We start from the raw sequence: 22,126 nt of genomic DNA on the forward strand, positions 1-22,126 counted from the left end.
GGTACATTTGACTCAGGGCAAGCATTGCTAATTTAACCCTTGTGATCGAGTTGGACAGAAGTGTAAGTGACTAGACCAAGTCAAAACTGCTTGAATTCATAGGTGTCTTCACTTAACAATGGCTGCACAGGCCTATTTCACTAGTGGATCCCTTGGGTCATTCGGTACTTTCCCCTAGCATTTACATCTATTTTTGCTTTACTCCAGAAGTGAACTGTCTGGGCTCCCTCAGGGATTTCAGATTAACTCTATATTCCCTGGGCTTATATTTTGTTGACTCAAGTGTGGCATAACTGCTGTCATTAGCCACATCCACTCTGCTCTATTTTCCACAAGTAAGACTTAGAAACACAGGATTATTGCCAATCACCCAGACCCTAAGGGAATTTCTGACCTGCATTGTCTTGGACTAATCAGGTTCTGGGAATTGGGGGCAATTTTAGAGCCAAAGATATAATCTGGGCCAAATGCTGAAAATGGGCTTGGGCAATCTATGCAGATGTTTTATTTTAAAAATTTCTTCAAATCTTGAATTAGACTTTATCTTAAAGTCCAATAAGAGACATAAAGAGACACTTAGAATAAAGTAAGTTCTCTAAAAGCCCTGTGTGGGGAGAGTGGTTATCATTGAGAAATAATATCCTCCCAAGTAGGAAGTATGTGTTATTCACAAGGGACATAAAGTTTAAGGCACCTGGATGAAAAGAAAGAGCTTGCCATGTTTGTTCATCCTTCATTGTAGTATCTTTCTCACTTGAGGTGAATCTGGAGATTGTACTGATAAGGAGAAGCTGAGTAAGTCATCCTATGGTCACAAAGAATCAATAACAGTGATTTAAAAACAGGTGATTTAAAACATTGATTTAAAAACAGAGATTTATTTCTGTCTCACGCTTCAAGCCCAAGGCACATTGCTAAGGAGGGGACGTGCTTTTTCTTATCAGGTGGCCCTGGGACCACCATCTCATGGCAGTATCATCTTCATACCAGGCTGTTTCTTTTGCTGTGTAGAAGCTTTTGATTTTGATGAAGTCCCAAAAGGTTGAACTTTTAATTATTTTCATCCTGATGGGTGAGAGGTAGTAGTATCTCATTGTGATTTCAATTTGTTTTTTCCAGACAACTAATGGTGTTGATCAAGTTTTCATATGCATGTTAGCAATTCATGTACTTCTTTAGTGAAATGTCTATTTATAAGGGGGCGCCTGGGTGGCTCAGTGGTTTAAACCTCTGCCTTCAGCTCAGGTCATGATCTCAGGGTCCTGGGATTGAGCCCCACATCGGGCTCTCTGCTCAGTGGGGAGCCTGCTTCCCCCTCTGTCTCTGCCTGACTTCTGCCTACTTGTGATCTCTCTCTGTCTATCAAATAAATAAATAAATAAATAAATAAATAAATAAATATCTTTAGAAATGTCTATTTATAAGGATTGGTATTATTTTTTTAAATATTTAATAGAAATTGCCAGCAAAGCTTTCTGTACCTAAGATCTCTTTGTGTAAAAATTTTTAATTACTAAGATAATTTCTTTATAGGTCTATTTAGTTTTTCTGTTTCAGATGGAAATAGTTTGGGAATTTGTGAATATCTAAGAATTTGTTTCATGTCCATTTCATTTAAGTTGTCTAATATTTTAGCGTAAGTTTTAATAGCACACCCTTTAATCTTTTTAACTTTCATAGCATTGGTAGTGATGTCTCTGCTGTTATTCCTGATATTTGATGATTTTTGTTTTTCTTGTTTAGTCTAATAAAAATGTCACTTTTATTGATCTTTTCAGATAACAACTTTATTTTTCTTATATTTGTTTTTGTTTTCTACTTAGTTGATTCTTAATTTAAGTTCTACTATTTTCTTCCTTTGATTTTGACTTTGGAATGATACTTTTTCTAGTTTTTTATAATGTAAGCTTAGGAATTGCTTTGTAATCTTTCTTCATTTCTAATATAGGCATATTTGGATATATTGTGTTTCCATTTTAATGCATTCAAAGTATTTCATGTTTTGTGATTTATTCTTTGAGCCATATTTTTTTTAAAGTGCATGTTTAATTTCCAAATATTTGGAGGTTCCTCTAATGTCTTTCTGTTAACTTTTATTTCAATTCCATTGTGGTCAGGTAATATATTTTGTGTGGTTTCAATTCATTCATTCAATTATTGAGACTTGTTTTTTGCTTGACATAAAGTCTACTTTGGTGAACGTTCCAAGATGGAACTTAAATACAATGCATGTTCTACTATAAGTGGGTGTGGTGTTCAATAGATATCGATTAAGTCAAGTTAGCTAATAGTGCAGTTCAATTACTCTATGTCCTTACTGATTTTTGATCTAGTTGTTCTAGATCAACCCAGAGTATACTGTTACTGAGAGTGTAGTAACGACATCTCCAACTGTTACTATGGAAATTGTCCATCTCCTTTCAGTTGTGTTTGGTTTTGCTTCATGTGTTTTGGGACTCTTTAGTTAGGTGTATAAATGTTTATAATTTTCACATCTTGATGAATTGGCCATACTTCTCATTAGGAATTGCCCTTCTTTTTAACAAGTAATTATTTTAATCTTAAAGTGTATTTTCTCTGATACTCTATTTTCTCTGGAATTGCCATTCCGATTCTCTTATGATGACAGTTTTCATGATATATACTTTCCAACCTCTTACTTTTAATGTATTTGTGTCTTTGAACTTCAAGGGTGTCTTTAACACATATAGTTTGATCTTGGGGTTAATCCAGTGTGACAATGTCTGACTTTTTGTTAGACTGCTTAACCCAGTTACATTTAATATAATTATTGATATGGTTGAATTTGCTTCTGATGTTTGTTTTCTGTAAGTGTCTTACATGTGATAGATCATTTTTTATCTTGTTATTTTGATATTCTCTTTGTCTTTAAATTTCCTATGATATGTCTATGTATAGAGCTCTGTGCTTATCCTGTGCTTGTAGTTTGTTGAGCTTCTTGATGGGTACATTAATGTTATTTATCAATTTGAAGAAGTTTTAAAAATAGACCTTATTTTTAAGGCAGTTTTAGTAAAGTAGAGAGTTCCCATATATCCTTACACACTGCCAATATCGCACCCTATAGGGGTACATTTGCTACAAATGAATCACCCACGTGCCATGTCATTATCACCTAAATTCCATGGTTTACATGACAGTTTACTCATGGTGTTACACATTTGAAGGCTTTTTAAAAAAGAGTTATCCATTTATTTTAGAGAGAGAGATTGAACACAAGGGTGAGGGGCAGGCGGAGGAGAGAGAATTTCAAGCAGACTCTGCACTGAGCACGGAACTCAACACAGGGCTCGATTTCACAATCCTGAGATCTTGACCAGAGCTGACAGCAAGAATCAGACACTTAACTAATTGTGTCACCCAAATGCCCCACACTTTAAGCCTTTGGCAAGTATATAATGACATGTATTCACTATAGTGTTGTACAGAGAATTTCACTGCCTTAAAAATCCTCTATGCTCTGCCTACTCATCAAATTTGTGAAGTTTTTACCCATAATTTCTTTATTTTTTTTCCTGCTGTTTCTTACTAATTTCTCATTCTGAGGTTTCCATTTAATATATGTTGATATGCTTTTATGGTGTCCGTCAGTTCTCTGAGGTTTTGTTAAGTTTTCTTCATTCTTTGTCCTTTGGATTAAATAAAATCTATTTATCTATCTTTTATTTCACAGATCCTTTTATTTTTCCAGACAAATCTGCTAAATTTTTCATTTCAATTATTGTAGCTTTTCAACTACTGAATTTGCATTTGTGTTCTCCCTCTCGACTCTCCATATTTTCATATGCCTCAAGATATATATTATACACGTATCAATGATTGTGTATAATATGTATAATTTATATAGGTATCTTTCAGGATTTTTTTTCCCTTTTATTGACACTTTCTCTTTGATAAGTCCTTGTTGTCATACTTTCTTTTAATTCTTTAAGCATGATTTTCTTCAATTACTTTAATATATTTTAAGTAGTTAATTACCTTGTAGCCTTTGTGTGCTGGGGTTAACATCTGGGGGGCTTCAGAGGGCCTTTATTGACTCCTTTCTCCACAAAGGGGTCACAGTTAATGTTCTCTTTCATGTCTTATAAGTTTTTGTAGAAAATGGGACTTGTTGCATAAAGTATTTTAACAACTCTGGATTCTGAACCACCCCCCCCCCACTCTTGTTGCTATTTATTTGCTTAGTGATTTTCCAGGAAGAATTCTGTAGATTCCATTTTTCAAACAGTGTGGCTGCTGATGGCTTTAAATTTCTTTCTTTATTTATTTTAACCTTGTTTTTATTTTTAATCTTGGACATATAGAGGTTGTCCTGAATCCATAAATCTGCCTTGATTTTGATGATTCCTTCAACCAGTGTATGGTCATAAGTTGCTTTCAAATACTTAAAGCCAGTGAATCCTCCACCCTTTGCCAATGGACCTGAATGTGGAGTTAGGTTAAAATTCAGTTCATTTAAAAGTCTTCTTTGGGGGTGCTTCGATGGCACAGTCAGTTGGATGTCTGACTCTTGGTTTCTTCTCAGGTCATGATCTCATGGTGGTGGGATCAAGCCTTGCACTGGGCTGTGCTCAGAGTGGAGTCTGCTGGAGTTTCTTTCTCCTCTCCCTTTGCCCCTCCCCACTGTGTCCTCTTTCACTCTCTTTCTCTCTGGAATGAATGCATAAATCTTTAGAAAAAAAGAAATAAATTAACTGCAAAGTCTTCTTTGGTTTTTATTTCCCACATCTTTGTTATTCAAGCACAAGACTTTACATTCAGCCAAATACGTAGTGGGAGTTGGGACACTCTCTGGTTTTTCTTGAGATTTTGGGTAGTCTTGAGGAAGTGACTAGCCTTCCACACTGCCAGGGGTAGGCAAGTACATCTCAAGACTCACTATGCTTGTCTTATTTTCCAGGTCTAACTGGTAAATTTCTGGCTCACAGCTTTTAGCTTTCCCCAACCAGAATGTCACCTCAATCTATGTGCAACACTGATCACCTCTCTTTATTTGCCACTGAAATCTCTACCTGTGGGATTTTTCCATATTTCACTCCAAGTCAGTCCTCTTTGTCAGTCAAGCTGTTGGTTTGCTTGGCCTAACCCACACTAATAGAATTATGGAGGCCACAGACTTGATGTGGAAGCTATCCAAGCAGCCTCAGGTGAAAACAGCTTTTATCTGAGTTTTAGTCATTTTTCTTGAATAAATCCTTCTTAGTTTGCTAGATGCCTTTGGTTGGTTCCCAAAACATGATTGTTTTGGACAATTTTGTCCTGTTTTACAATTTTTAGGAGGGCTTGCTCGACTTCTCACTCTATCATTCTGGACTCCCATCTTTTTATTTCTATTTTAATCAACATTTCCAAGACTTACTTGACAGTAGTCCTTCTTCTTTTAAGCAACACCTAGTAACAGTTGCTGAATGTAGGACTTTTGCAGACACTTTGGGAAACACTGGCATAGATGAAATGGGCAGAGATTATTTCAGTCTAACTTGCTTTACACAGAGTCTACCAATCATACCTCAATCCATGCTTGCCAACACTTTGAGTGATGGGGAGGAACAGGGAGTAAATCAGATGGTGATTTACTCTAAATCAGATGGTGAACTGTGGACTGGAGCCAGTCTGCAATATGATTTGTTTAAGCTGTACCAAATCCCTAAAATTTAGTTAGGAGATGACAGCTAGAAATCCAGATTCCAATTTTCCTTTTCAGAAAATCTCATAGTTCTATGCCATTCCTACATGGCAAAAATAAGTTACTAGTAAACATTTAAAACCATATAGTTCCTCACTGACTAAGCATACCTACTCTATTAATTATCTGGACCCACAAGTTATTTGAGTTTAGAGTATCAGCTCCCAATGAAGTATTTGGATTAATGAAGGTTATTTCCTCATATTCTGATATCTCTGATCATGCCTCAGCTTCACCTGTGGCAGGATACTAGCTTCTAGCTTCTTGTTCAAAATCAGAATTATAGTGGTCATATTTGCAACTTGATTTTCATTAAGACCAGTGGTATGAGTGTGCAAGATGGCTGGCCACTATTGATGATATTATCAATAAAGCAAGGTAGAGCCTTCTAGCTCTACAGTGATAGACCCCTTCATTTCATTTCTTTCCTTTCTTCCTTTCTTTCTTTCTTTCTTTCTTTCTTTCTTTCTTTCTTTCTTTCTTTCTTTCTTTCATCTCTGTTCTCTGACATGGATCCATACCTATATTTGGGTGAATTTAAGTAGCAATCAAGCAAACTTATAAATGAAACAAGGAGTTGGAGAAGGAGCCACGAGTATATGTAGGAAGCTGTATCTCTGACAAATGTCTCAGTAATCAGGAAGCCCTTCTGAGATGAGATATCACGAATGATTTTTTGAATTAGGAAGGAAACCTCGGTAGAGGGCAGAAGACAAATGGTAGAATTTAAAAGAAGACATAGCATCAGTAAATACGTTAGAGAACAAAAAAGTTACTGAGAAAATAGTCATAACAAAAGTGAATGGAATGGGCATCACGGAAAAGAAATGCTAGTTTTTAAAAATGTCCCTAAATTCTTTCTGACGATGAGTGTTTACAGCTTACTCATCTCCAAGTACTTTTAAAGGGACTCCTTCCCACTTACCAGCCACTCTCTTCTGTACCCCAGGGTCTTCCACAGAGGCTTCTCCCCTAAATCTCCGTTTAACACTCACGAGAATTCCAGAGCATTAGAAATGTTAGGAAAGGTGGCTGGCTCTCAGTGGGTCCATTGATTTCTCTTCCCCCCCCCACCACGAGTTCCCAATTCACTCACCTTTTAGTTGCTTAGCAGAAATGAATTCATTTCTTTCTCCAGGTTCACTGTGGAGTTGCATGTAAGACTTTCATGCCTTACAAAGTCACTGGTACTGTGCTGAAATCAATATTAATCATATACGGCTTGATACTGTAATTGAATAGTTTTTACACAGATGATATTAACTGATAAAATATGGCATCCTCATGAGAAAACATTACCTTGAAATATTAGCGTTATGATATGTTAATTTCTTTGGAGGATATGACTACAGATATATGAGCAGAGGTAAATTTTCCAGCACTTCGGCTGACAAATTCCATGTCAACATAACTCTCAAGAATTTGTATTACTACTTGGCGATGACTTATATGATGATGTATAACAACTTAAAGGGTTTTAAAATGCAGTATTTTGACTAATGTGGTTTGGTAAATAGCATTTGTGATTAGTTCCTTTTCTTTTTCTCCCCCCGATTTCTGCAATACTGACAAAAGCCAGTAATAATAATAAAAATCACCTCTCCAAATGGAAAATGCCCCACTCCATCACCAACAGTTCCTGGGAAGGCTCCAAGTTCTGTGCAGAACAGAGATCTGGGAGCCCGGCAAAATCAGATGCACACTGTACTCATTGTCACATTAACGCCTCTCATTTCTATCTGGGTGTTTGGCCTCAAATTCTAGTTTCTAAGAACTTTCGCCATGGTGATTCATTCTACATAAACCATATGACACCGAGGGAGGCTCTGAGCCCTGTGTGCTGTCTCTGAGGAAAAACTCAGGGCAAGTACATCATTCTGATATGCCCTTACACACAAGAAGTGTGAACCTGTCCCTAGAGAGCTTGGGTCAGCAATGGTGTCTACACTTCTTAGAATTTGGCATAGTTTCACAGATTCTGTCACTTTGAGAAACAACTGAAGCATAAATGGTGGTCGTTTGTAGCCATTTCATTTGCCCTGAAGAAAAAAAGTCCCAGAATTCCCTTCTCCTGGGAACTGAGAACAAGAGTGGCCTCTTGGATTTCCCTTGATACCTACCATCTCTTCTCAAATGAGGCCAGCATCCATTTCTTACTCAACCACTGGCCCACATTGTTTGGAAGTCATTAACTCTCTACTAAGGCTTCTTGCATAGAAATCTCTCCCCTTTTTCTATTTCTCTGCATTAGCCTGGCCCCTTGTCGTTCTCCTCAGAGAACTAGAGTCTTCTCAAGAATAATGCAGCCCAAGTAGAATGTTGCCACCTTTTGTAGTCAATACAAAGTTGTCTCTAGACAATAAACAAATGTTTACTACTTCGGGGAAGCCAGAGTCTCCCAGCCTCTCCTGTCTGATCTGGCACATTGAAGGTGATCAACGCCAAGTACAACAGAGCTCACCTATAAATTATTTGCGAAGGAGATTTCCTACTGTGGCTTTTGAACACTTGACATGTGCTTGGGTCTAACACTGCCATTCTCATTCCTTAATCTCAAGTGGAACAATGAACTTGATATTAATCTGTCTTAAGGAGAAGCATCTGGAGGCTGGCTAGTAAAACTTGAATTTGATGGAGGGAAAAAGATTTTCAATCAAGCCCTACTTACACAGGCCATTTAGAGACGCCCTATGTTGTTTGCCTTTGTCCCAAATCTCTGTCTGTTTGATGAGAGTGGTGAGCAGGACTCCTTCCTAAGGGCTCAAGTTTGGGACACAGTTCTTTCAACGACTGGTAGTAAATGAAACTCCACATCTCAGCAAAATGTTCCTCTTTCCCCTCATCTCCTATCCTCTCAGACCTTTCCCCATCACCCTTCATCTCCCTTACCTTACACTTCCTATCCTCTACTGGGTTCTGGCCAGATGTTTGGGCCCTTGGTGTGATGGTAAATAGGGAACACCCTTGATCTGGGGAGCCAGATGCTCCAGGGGCACCTTCTGAAGAGTCTTCCCATCAGTACACTATGACATAGACCAGCTGAAGAGGCATGGCAGTGCCGGAAAGCATGACAGCTGGCCTGCCTGACAGATTGGGTATACAGCACACATACCGATCTCAGGAACTGCAGTTAGGGGCTCACATTTCCTCTCCAGGAACAGGACTTTGAGGAAGAGTGGAACTTAGGGAGCAGCAGATTTTCCCCATCACCAAAATTGTCTCTTCACTTTAAAGGACTGTTTTCACTCTTATCTTTAATATCATTGACCAATTATTGACATAAGGAAAAGAAAACTTGAATTCATTTAATTAAGACACTTCATTTTTTGAGTAGTTTCAGGTTCACAGCAAAACTGAGAGGAAAGTACAGAGATTTCCCATATACTCCTTGTACTCCCACAGATACGACCTTCTCCATTATCAATATCCCTCTCCCTGCCCCCACCCCAGAGTGGTGCATTCATTACAACTCATGAACTTACATTGACACGGCATTATTGCTATGTCCAATGTTTACATTATGGTTTGCTCTTAGTGTACCTTGTCTGGATTTGGACGTATGTCTAATGACAGGAATCCATCATTATCATATCATATAGAATTATTTCACTGCCTTAAAAAAAATCTGTGTTCTGCCTATTCCCCCCTCCCTTTCTCGACCTGTGGCAATCACAGATCCTTTTACCCTCTCCTGGGGTTTGCCTTTTCCAGAATGTCAGATAGCTAGAATAACCTATAAGACATAATCTTTACAGGCTGGAATCTTTCACTTTGACCTATGCATTTCAGTTTCCTCCACATCTTCTTAAGCCTCAATAGCTCATTTCTGTATAGTGTTGAATAATATTGCATTGTTTGGATGTAGCACAGTGGTTTTTTGTTTTTGTTTTTGTTTTGTTTGTGTTGATTTTTTTTTTTTTTTATCTGTTCACCGACTGAAGGATATCTTGGTTGTTTCCAAACTTTGGCAACTATGAACTCCTTTGCTATAAATCTTATTTGTAGATTTTTGGGTAAGTAGGAATTTTCACCTCATTTGGCAAATACCAAGGATTGTCATTACTGGTTCATATGGTAGAGGTATATAATAGCTTCTGTCATCCTCAAACGTCTTGTTGCTCATTTATTTCATGCTCTTACAGTCTCACTGATTTTTCATGGTATTGTTGGGCCATATTAATGAAACATGTCTGAATTAGAAGCTACCTTTTTCTAGCAAAAAAATATGGCAGTCTTTTATTATCTCTTAAGCTACACAAAATGAAAAAAATGAGTCCATTTTAATCATCTTAATTCAAATAAACTCTTTTTAGCCTTCTTGTGAAATGGATGTAATATGTGATTCCCAATAAGCCTTTTGTATGGTACAGGCTGGTCTTGGCTGAGTCAGGAATAATGTCACTGAAGGCCTCCAATCCAGACGTGGTGGGAAAGTGAGTTCATCACCTACAAAACATACTGAAGCATCATTTCTAAAGTGTATCTATTGCTGGAATGAAGACTGAGGCAAACCAACAATTTTTCTTGGCTATAAGCTATTGATAGGGTTGAAATGTTCTAGCTTTGTTCCTCAAGAAGGATGAGGGTGGGGAGACAGCTGCATATCCACCTGCATCGTTCAGTGGTAGGGTTTAGTGATGGGAAGATTACAGGTCTTAAAACCAATAAGACACAGAATTTGTTTGAATTTTGGCTTTGCTACAGCCTCATTGTGAAACCTTGGAAAAATTACTTGCTTGAGTTTAATAACTTAATAATGTTTAAGTTTTTCCTTCAACAAGTGGGTTTAATAATACCTCTTCTACAGGTTTATTGGGACAATTTATCTGAGGTCATTAAAGTAGAATGCTTGACACATAATAAGTGTTCAGTGTTAGTTAACTTGGATGAGGCATTGAAATTCACCGAGACCTTCATGAATCAAACAGGTCATTCTAAGATAAAGCCTGAGTATGCAACAGCATATTTTAGGTTTTGGCTTTAGGTTGCCGTTCCATTTTTGGGTTTAAGTATTCCATCTTTTATCCTACCTTTTCCTAAATTGAATATAACTAATACATGACCAGCAAAATGGAACTTCTGTCCATAACCAAAAATCCACCGACAGATTTGCTTTCTTGTATCCTAAATGAGTAAAATAAAAGAAGAATGAAAAGGAGGCAAAAATTTGACAGACGGAAGGAATTACTGGATCTGTGCAATGCTGATTTGAAACACATGAACTTAAATAAATGAGTAAATGCGAGTGAACACACACACACACACACACACACACACAGGCATGAGAGCAAATGGCTGCTTTGAGATTTACATTATCTAAAAGTTTTTGTGCTGCACATAAAATTAAGCGTTGGAACCACAATATTTTAGTCTTAACACAAATGTTCCATATGATGTCATTGTCCCACACCATCACCCAATCCGAGAGTAACCCACGTAGAAGTGATTTTATGTCTTCTCTCTCCAAATCTGTTAGCATTAACATAAATGTCGCAACTCTAAATGTAGCCTCAGAATTAGTGTCAAGATTGCTTTCCAGATGCTAGTCTAGAAGGTTACTACGGCTCTTGCTCTCTGGGCCTCAAAAGAAATTCCTTTTACAGAAGGCAAGACAGAAAGCTTGAAAAGAGCTCCATGCTTGTATGCTCACTGTAAAGAAAAGTGATGGTTACCAAACAGGTCTGCAATTGCTGAAGAGTTGCTAACTATGTTTGAAATACCTCTCAGAAACACGTGCACATGTGTGGATGTGCACACACACACACACACACACACAATCCAAGTTTGTTCTAACTATTCCAGTTACAAAATGTTTCACATTTTCCTTCTTCACCCTTCGTTTTTTAATTCTGCATTTCCCTGCACAACTTTTTTTTTTTTCTTTCACATTCTAGTATTTCTGAAGAGGGTATATCATATTGATAACACATCAAAATTTAGTCACAAGCTTTTTTTAGCACTTAAAATAATAACAATTTTTAGAACATAAAACAATAGTGTGTTTTAACATCGAAGTTATCTTAGATTTAACAAATACATTAATTCAGATATTTTTATTATCTAGCTATCCATGGCTCAGATTCTAGTGAAAATGATCCCACTTGGATTTTTCTTGAGTTTCCTGAGATCCAATTTCTCAACATGGGACCAAGGACTTCAGTGTTGAACCTTGTAGTTGGTTTCTTTAGAAAACATTACGATTTCACAAGATAAAGAATCTTTATGTTGTCAGATGGGGGATTTATGAAAGAATTTGGCCTCGCAAGCATATATTCTGTTGTCCTTCATGACTGTGGATGGCATTTTGTCTGGCTCTCTTAAGTGAGTTTCTATCGCCTGTGTCCTACCTGTGTGCATAAATTATCCAGGCTTCCCTTAAAAATAATAATAATATGAAAGCCCTTCTTCCTGTCAAGCTCATTACCTGCCTTATTTCATTCCTTCCTTTGGCAGCCTTGGAAAGTACATCTTACTGTTACCAGTTTATAGCTACCTCCCCAACCCTTGAGGATGAGGGAGGTTAAACACACAGTCCCATGTAATGTGTTGGGTTAGGGAGTTGGGATGGAATCCTGTCCATCTGCATTCAAAACTCTTACTTGCTTTGCTCCCCTGGTGAGTGTTTTTTTCTCCAGATTTCCCCTTTTGAGGCCTGCATCCTTGAGCTCTGGATGCAAGTGCCTTTACTCAGATGGAGCCCCTGATGGTGGGGTAACAGGTTTGTTGCATTGATCTTCCTGCCATATGTCCCAGGTGTCAACTATTCCTAAACAGGTGTGACACGGTGGTACCTGGGTGGCTCAGTTGGTTAAGCTTCTGACTTTGGCTCAGATCTTTATCTTGGGGTCCTGGGATTGAGCCCCACATTGGGCTCTGCATTCACCAGGGAGTCTGCTTGTCCATCTCCTTCTCTCTCTGTCCCTCCTCTGTTTGTGCTCTCTCTCAAATAAATAAATAAAATCTTTAAAAAGAAAAAAAAAAAGGTGTTACACAGCATTCCATTTACTGTGCCTCTGTGCATTTCATTCTGCCAGCCCTTTTATGTATTGCAGTAGCCTAACTGGGTATTTGCCAAGCCCCTGTGCTGTGATCTGCTCTATGCTAGGTGTGCATTCAATTTTGAAGCTTATGTCCAGGATGAGAAATGGGTAGGCTCTCTGTTTTCCTTCTTACCTCTGAGTTCCCAGGAATATTCATTTATTTAAAAAAAATTAACATTTACTGGCTACCTGCTATGTTTTAGACTGTGTGGGAGCAGCAACAAATCAGCAGTGGCCTTAGTTCTTCCAGAACTCTGAGTCTGGTGCAGAAGACAGGTAAACGGGCAATGAGCTTTCCTGTGTGATCACAGTGGATGGTGCACAGGTGGCTCAGAAGAGAATCATGTTGACAAGATTGGGAAATTGTCAAGGAAAGACCAGAGAAGAGGATTGTTTAGCTCACGGCTGCCTGAGTTGGCAGTGAGACTCATGCATGAGCTCTGATCCAGAAAGTTCTTCCCACTGGAAAGCTCGTATTACTGTTCTGATTTGGAGTTGCCACAAGGGCTCTGATGAGTAGTGTCAGGCTCTTTGCATTATGTGTAGCTCCAAATCTGAAGTTATAGTAGGACTGGCATGGCCGCTTTGACTCATTTTTGGCTTGATTTGGGTTGTGTTACTACTTTGACTTCCTGTTGGATCATCTAGTCTCTCAAAGGAAGTGAACTCCTTTATTAAATAGTTTCATCCTTATGAATGTTTGGGCCAAGGAACTGGGATAGAAGCAATCAGTGAACAAGGGCAGAGTTAGAGCCCAAAGGGGATCTCTGCACCTACAGGCTCTCTGCCTGGATCGATCGACATGATGCGCAGTTATCTCTGTACATGAAGAAGTCATCATATCTAGGCTGAAAAGTCATTCAAACTTTGAGACAAATTTTAGGCAAAACTTTTTGTTCCTGTTTCAAAAAATCTATGTTTGACTTTGGAGAAACTGAGGTCGTTTGTTACGATTCCTCTCACTTTTTAAAAAGCTTATCTTAAAAATCCTCTTTTATGTACCCCAAAATATTTGGAGGCTAGACAGTCTTTTTAAACCAACAGAATTATGTGGCAGAGTATGTAAGCAGGGGCCACAAGTGTATGGTTGGTTCAAATTCAGAAATAATAAGGATTTGCGTTTATAATTGTGCAATGTGGACACTGGCCAGTCAACTCTGACCACGTCAGGTAATGATCAAGGGGAAGTTTCACACTTCCTCTTGTGACTATCCTTTTGACTGCCTTAAGTTACTAATTGGTCATTTTCTTCCTGGATAGAATAAGCTACCAGACCCTGATGTATGTTAGGCTGCATTAATGCAAAACTTGTACTAAATATCCCTTTTCTCTGTGTTAGTTAATCCACAGCTGAAAAAAATGATGTCCACCTCCTTGAGAAGGATATTAGAAAACTGGAAGAAATACCCAGAGGAGAACTGGAGCTTTGAGGAATATTTGATACAGTCAAAGCAACTGGGATGTTTAACTTGGTAAAATAGTCGATGCTTCCCAATACTGAGTTGGGTGTTGAATGAAAAAAAGAGAATATGGGTAGAATCACACAGCAATATAGTGTGAGTGTGTGTGTGTGTGTGTAAGAGAGAGATCAAGGGGATATTTGTAACTATATGCCACTATGTAAGCCATCCTTCCATAACTTATGTAATTCTACCTAATGTTATTGACAACCTTGCATGGTATATTTTACTGTCCACATTTTGTAGATGAAGAAACTAATGACCAGAGAGTTTAAGTTAATGTGTCCAGGTTTGCTCAGGCAAGTTTTGGACCTAGAAATATTTTCATTGAAACTTCAAACTCATGGGGCTTGTGGGTGGCTCAGTTATTAAGTGTCTGCCTTCAGCTCAGGTCATGATCCCAAGGTCCTGAGATGGAGCCCCACATCGAGGTCCTTGCTTAGCAGGGACCCTGCTTCTCCCTCTGCCTGCTGCTCCCCCTGCTTGTGCTCTCTCTCTTCTCTACCTCTCTGACAAATAAATAAATAAGCAATCTTTAATGAAAGACTTCCTTATTAAGTAATTGTGGGCTGATTTACATAAAGCTAAGACCTTTAATCAATTAAAAAATTATTTTGAAATCTTTTTTCTTTTTTTCTGTCATTCATGCTATACATGCTATATAAACCTTGAATCCCATTGGCCCAGGTTTTTAAGTCAAACTTTGGTGATGTGAATAATCTTAATTCAGGGGACCCATTTTCTTAGGCTTGAGTCAAATTTCCTTTTCTATTTGGTCAATCATTGTAGCAATGGAAATATCCCTTTTTAATATATTCTTTTTGCCTAATAACTGATTCCAGGTTAGTTAAGTGTGGAATGGGACGTGATAAAATGTGATGACCCAAGTTCCACTCACTGGCAGAAAAATTCTTGAACAGAAAGGTTGGGAGTTAACAGAGCTCCATTTAAAAGTACTAACACAGTGGCAGTTCTGAGTAAATTTGGACCTACTGTCACTCAGCCCTTCCACTAACTGGTTTTATGGCTTTGGACGTTGTGTCCCTCTCTTAGGACCCGCTTCCACAGTTTTCCTTTATTCCTGCAAAATGAAGGAGGTCAAAACCAAAGAACATCAGGTCTGCTTCCTGCTAGAACATTCTATAGGTTTATGAAACACCTTGAATTTTTAGATAAATATATTTTCAGATTTAGTATTGAGGTTTCCTTTCTTTATAAATACCTTGTCCTTTCTGGGGCACCTGGATGGCTCAGTTAGTTAACCGACCAACTTTTGATTTTGGCTCAGGAACATGGGATCAAGCCTCGTGTCTGGGGAGGTTGGTAGGGGGTGGTCTGTGCTAAGCACGGTGTCTGCTTGCCCCTCTCCCTCCCCCCACTTGCACTGTCTCTCTAAAATAAATAAATAAATAAATAAATAAATAAATAAAATCTTTAAAAAATACATTTATTCCTTATATTTTCTGGAGACCGAAAAATGGTGAAAGAGCAGGGACAAATGTAAGAATGGGGAATAAAAATTTGAAAAGAAGTTAGAAAAGGGGCAGATTAGAGGCAGCATGGGGACAGAAAATGTTCCGTAAGGCCGATGCTTAACAGACTGGGCCACCAAGGCGCTCCGGGGATTCAAAGTTCCTATTTCAATTCTTCCCTCCCCTGATACTGTGAGACTTTTCAAGATGGATCCTGTCTGCTCGTTAACCACCTTCCCCCAGAAAGTTTGTGAACACTTGGAAAACTGGAATACGGTCTTATTGAGGTCTGCCTCCTTTATCCTCGCTCGCGCAAGAAGTCACACACTAAATCGATGGGCAGCGTGAAACTGAGCTTCTCTGGTGAATGGAAATAAAGGAAGCTCCTTGTGCTTTTATTCCAATGCTCCTTGCTTCCTCCGTGCCTGGGGCTGCTGACGGAGGCGACAGGAAGAGGCTCTGGGTCAGGGTTTCTGCTTCCATGGCTCTCTGCTCGTCCCCGGTCATTCCCTCCTCCTTCCTTCTCACTTCTGTGTCTTCCGGAGCACCAAGGCAACAATCCTAGCAGGCAGAGCGCCTTTTTCACTACCGGGCTTCCAGATGTCCACACCACGCAAAATAATCAGACAGGGGACTTCTTCGGTTGACTCCAAGGACAAACGCTCAAAGGTCCAGAATTCAAATTAGGGCGGTCTCAGGATTTCACAATATCCCCCTCCCCGACCCACCCCTTCGTATAGAGGCTTGGCGGCAGGAGGAGAGGCTGCCGGAATGAAACAGGGGGTCGATCTCCGTGCTTTGGAAACAAGGGTCCTTTGCTCCTTTCAGACTTTCTGGGGCTTGGAATCATGTGTTGTCTCTGGTGATTCAAAGCATAATAGGGTTGATACCTGTTATATTACTCTGGAGCATTGTGTCACTCGGCTGGTTTAAAAGGTGGGAGAGAAGGGTGGCAGGAGGGAGGAAGCTGTACTTGATCCTTATGGAAGCCAGTTAAAATTAATTGGAAAAAGCTTTTAAAGACCCAAGATGCAGACCAAATGCATCTCCGACCCGCGGCCTCATCCCGCACGGAACACGGAGGTTACTGCGAAGCTGCAGATTTATGCAGAAGGGTTGGGTGATGGAAAATGAGACAAAAGCATTTGGATTTTATTATTCCATTTACTCTGACCCTGGGCCATAAAGGGTTTGGAGAGCCTGTTTTATGTATTCAGCTGGTTGCCACACTGACAGGCATTTGGAGCCACTTAAATAAACCACCCCAGTCCCACAGCTGCAACAGCACCGCATCCAATATAGGTTAGGGTCGGAACGCGGAGCCCGCGCCACAGCGTCTCCAGCAGGTGCATTGGGAAGTTTTTGTTTGTTTGCTTTTCTGTGGTCCCTGATTTTTGGCATAGCTTCTTTCTCCGTCCATGGAATTAGATTTCTAGCTAACGTGGAGACTGAAATCGGTTTGGTTTTTGCACAAAGGGCGCTCACCTTTGGAGTCGATCTGTTTTCCAGGAATGCTCTGTCTTTTCATGGAGTGTGAATTGGATTTCAGAGACGTTGGTGAGGTTAGGGTTTGGTTTGGAGATTTGTGCAGACCCATGTTCGTCCGTTTTCTCTCTCTCTTTCTTTCTTTCTTTCTTTCTTTCTTTCTTTCTTTCTTTCTTTCTTTCTTTCTTTCTTTCAAGTTGTCTTCTCATTGTTCACAGAATTCTTTGGACCTGACTTGCTTGTGGGAGCTCCTGGTACAGCTGAAAGGCAGACCAAGTAAAGAATTCAACACGGAAGACTATGGAATCGAATCCACAAGGATGTCTCTGTGAGAGATAAAACCTCAGTCCTGGGTTTTCTGTTTAGTTGTGGAGACACAAGAGGACTAAACAGAGGAGTAGAGGGAGGAAAAGTGGAACAGGAGGAGTTGAGTCTTCCCAGGTAGAGCCTCTCAGTCTTCAATACGTTTCATCAGCAAACCTCATCCTAGAACAAGACACTGTTTCCATTTTACAGATGTCAAAACTGAGGCTGGGAAAGGTTAAAAGATGCGTCCAAGGGTCATGTGACTAGAAAGGAGGGATCTTTCAGCTCTGTGGCTTTGCCCACACACATCCCTCCTTCTGTAACAAAGCCTCTGCTTGCCGCTAACAGAGGTACAATTACCAAACAGAATCCAGGCGCTCGGATTCTGGAAACCAGAGACACCCAAATGTGTGGGGGGTGCACCAAGAGCACGGGGCTTGAAACACCCTTTGACCTTGAGAGCGTACTCATTCAGAACCCTAAAGAGAGTGTGGACAAGCTAATTGAGGATATCTGTTTGGTTTCATACTGTTCGTGTTGGGTCTGTTCTTCATAGAAAAGCCATCAGGACTTTGAACTATTAATCATTTGTCTCAGAGACTGATTTTACCATTCTTCCCTCCCCTCCCCACCCAGACTCTCACCCCGAAACATCCTAAGAGTTCTAAGAGTGGTATTTTCATCATTTGCTTTTTCTTCCCATATCTGAAACTCCGGGAAAGTACCAAAGAAAAGTCATAGCTATTGCAATCACATTGTTTTTTGTATTTTGTTTTTTTTTAATATCAGATTTTGTGAATGAATGTTAATGAGTAGATCTCAACTGGGCCTCCAAACACAACCATCCATAAAAAGATGTGAATGTCTGCAAAAAAAACAAGGGAGTCACTTAATATATTTTGGTTTTTTAGACAAATTTTAGCTTTTGATGCAAAAGACACATAATGAATGTATTTCCTGCTTTAATACAAAAACAAGCCCAATTAAAATTGAAAAAAAGAAAATATGCACTTGAACAAAATACAAATAATATTGCACTTTTTAGAGTAGGATATTAAATCAAGAACATTTTCATCTATTTTTTTACTGAGTTTTTTGTTTTGTTTTGTTTTGCTTTGTTTTTTGTTTTTTGCTTTTTGTTTTTTCTGTTAATCTTGTAAAGGTGAAAATAGGACTCATCTTTCCAGATAGAGATGCTAAGGGTTGGGCATTTGACTTCTTTAGAGTTTCCCCAGGATTCAACAGTAGCTTGTCACATTTAAGGCAAGCTTGCCAAAGTTGGCGCATGGCTTGATTTTCAGGGGAATCTTTTTGAGGCATGCCTACTCTTCCCCCTTTTCAGAAGCAGCTCTCAGCTGAGTTACATCCAGACTACCTCTTCCTTAATGTAAAAAAAAAAAAAAAAAAAAATCTGAGATAAACCTCGTCACATGCCAGGGTTGGAAATTTGTTGAGCTCCTTGACAAATTAGTGGTCCCCACTTGGGTTGAAATAACGACTATGCTAAATTCCATGCAAACAGTTGAGAATTCAAATGTTCATACATTGATCAGGTTTTTAATATTTGTTTCAAACTCGGTAATAAGAAAAGAGTATGGGATTAATCGGCTAAATGCTAGATGATTTTTTAAAAGGTTTTATTTATTTATTTGAAAGAGAGTGAGAGAGAGAGAGAAAACGAGCCTGAGCAAGGGGAAGGGGCAGAGGCAGAGGAAGAGCCAGACTCCCGGCTGGGCAGGGAGCCCTATGTAGGACTTGATCCCACAAGAGTGGGATCATGACCTGAGCGGAAGGCAGACACTTAACCGACTGAGGCACCAGGTGCCCTCTAGGTGATTGTTGATGGAGCCAAATCTTGGGCCACATGTCAGTGTAGAGGGAAGCAGTCCTCTGTATTCTCCTAGCTCTCCTTCTGCCCACTGTTGGCCCTTTCTTGCCCGTCAGAAAAACCCCCTATTGTTACACCTTACCCAAGCCTCCAGTTTCCTGAAGCATTCTTGCTTCACATGAACATCCCCCCACCTCCAACTTCTTTTTTTTTTTAAATTTTATTTATTTATTTGACAGACAGAGATCACATGTAGGCCGAGAGAGAGGGAGAAGCAGGCTCCCCACTGAGCAGAGAGCCCGATGCGGGGCTCGATCCCAGGACCCCAGGATCATGACCTGAGTTGAAGGCAGAGAGAGGCCTCAACTCACTGAGCCACCCAGGTGCCCCCACCTCCAACTTCTGATCTAAACTTCCTTTTCTCCAGTGCTGGGCATCCCAATTGACCGTTCTGCAGAAACGTCTGTGTTCATTGTGGGAGAGATGCTCATGTCAAAAGGGCTAGTCTCAGAGTAAAAAAAAGGGAGTCTTGTGAATTAAAATGAGAAGCAGTGACCATATTTGTCCACACTGGACTCTAGAAATAATATTTTTGTCAGGGGAAGATTTCTCAAGGCCTCTTCTGAAAGGCAGGCGCTGCTGCTTCATTTCCTTTCTCTGAGTTCCCACACTTTCGATGAATGTGGGTCAGACACTTGGCATTCTTTTTGTGAACGGTCTCTGATCTTTGTTCTGACTCATGCCCAAAGAGGTTTGATGCATATTTTTCATGGAGTTGACCAGGTATCTTGCTAGAACTGGCTGCTTGGTTATTTTATAGTGATGTTTTCTATACCATAGTGCTGGGCGTTTTTGATAACGCATTGTTTTTCTTTGTCTTCTGTTTGGCATAATCCCTCAGGAGAGAGCTCCGGACTTGCTGTGGGTTCCATTAGATGACAGGGAGCGCAGGGGGGCATCACCTCAAGATGGCCTGAGATCTGTGACAGGGGTCTCAAAACACAGGGCCGAAAAGTCACGACTTACTCCAATTTCTGACAATTTTGAAACTCTTTCCCTACGTCATTGGCTGGGCGGCTGGGCAGATTAAAAAGCTATGCGAGCCTGTGCATTTTTTTTTTAATGCACATATCATACAATAAAAAGCTAATGGCGATTCTTGATGACTTTTTGTGGACATGGGGACACCTGCGATTTATTTGGCATTTCCCTCCCTGAAGCACGGCTTTGGGACATCCGTCCCGGCTCACTTGCACAGGCTGGAAAATTTCTGGGTTCGTGTTTAACATCTCCAGCCATCAGACACTGTTTATCCGTGGGGGGCACAACGGTGGCTTAACTTCAGTTTAGATTCTGAGATTCCAAGGGAACGTCTGCCAAACTAGGTGAAGATTTTATACGTTCTAAAGTTAGAAATGCTCTCAACTTGATACACAGTTTCCCTCACCCCGTATTTTGGCATTTCTAGGAAATGTTACAAGAAGGGAGACCAAAAGATTTTTGACTCTACATTACAACTCTGGCAAATATGTCTGTTATTGTGGTAAGACGACATGGAAACCATAAGCAGCACAAATTACTACCATGTGAATGGAATTCTTGGTAGGGTTAGCACCCTTTTTTGCAGACAAAAAGAGACAAGAATAAAAAGAAAAGAAGAAAAAAAAAAAAAAAGACAGACACCAAAAACCCAAAATGCAAATTTCCAGGAAAACAAATTCACACTTTTCTAAAAGCAAAAAGCCTTCATATAATTTGGAACAACCAGTCTGCTCGAGCCATGTTCTTATATGTAAGTGGAAATCCTTTTTGATATTTACACTACTGATTTCTTTAATCTCCACTTTGGAATTAATAGACAATAACATCGGATTGCTTCTTCGGCTGCCCCAGCACTTGTGCATATTTGCCCAAGTGTCTAGAGTAGGGATTGTACACATATCTCTAATCCACCTGCCTGTGTTAGTTAAAAGCCCAGATAAAATCAGCAGCCCTTAGATCTTAACCTTTTAAGTCTGAAATGTTTTTTAAAGTCTGGCCATGGCAACCGAAGCTGGGGTGTGCACGGGGAGGGAGGATGAAACCCGAGGCAGGGAAACCAGTTGGGAAACGGGTATCTAAAAAAACTTGAACTATGGTTGCATTCAAATAAGCCAAAAATGGCATCATCATAGTGACTGGATCCATCCAAACTGGGATGAGTGACTCTCAGGAGACAGAAATTGTCTATTTCATGATGCAGGGACATGGTACTGTGCCTGGCTGGCTAGCCACTTATCCAAACAACTGGAACTCACTTGTAACTTTCTCTATGGGTGTATGGTGAGGAAGGGAAGGCAGGAAAGGGGGAGGGGCGAAGCATCCCTAGATCCAGATACCCTCATGACAGATGCCGAGTGCACAGAGAAAAACTAAAAGCCCATCTTTGGTTCAGCATTTAAGCCTCTGGAACAATTGGTGATGACCATTTCCATGTCGCAGTTTCCCAGACTTAACTTGTAGATCTCAATGGACAGACTAAAATCAAGTGAGATGCTTTGAACTTTTACTGAACACAACTCATGCCCTAGTAAATTGACTCTTTTTACCTCGGTATTTTCTTACACTCCTTGGAGCAACAGACCCCTGGAAATAAATTAAGTGGTAGTTGATGTTGTTTCTACAATGGGAGGTTACAATTTTTCTTCATCATTTGACCTTATATTCCTGAACTAAAGAGAAGAGATCAAATCCAAACAAAAGAGAACGATGAGGGTGTACAGTGTCTTGACACTTCTTTTACGATATATGAGTAGAGTTAAACAACCATATGTTTTCTAAGCCACAGA

The sequence above is a fragment of the Mustela nivalis genome, assembly GCF_964662115.1.
Source record: "Mustela nivalis genome assembly, chromosome: 6".
In the NCBI taxonomy this organism is placed as follows: domain Eukaryota; kingdom Metazoa; phylum Chordata; class Mammalia; order Carnivora; family Mustelidae; genus Mustela; species Mustela nivalis.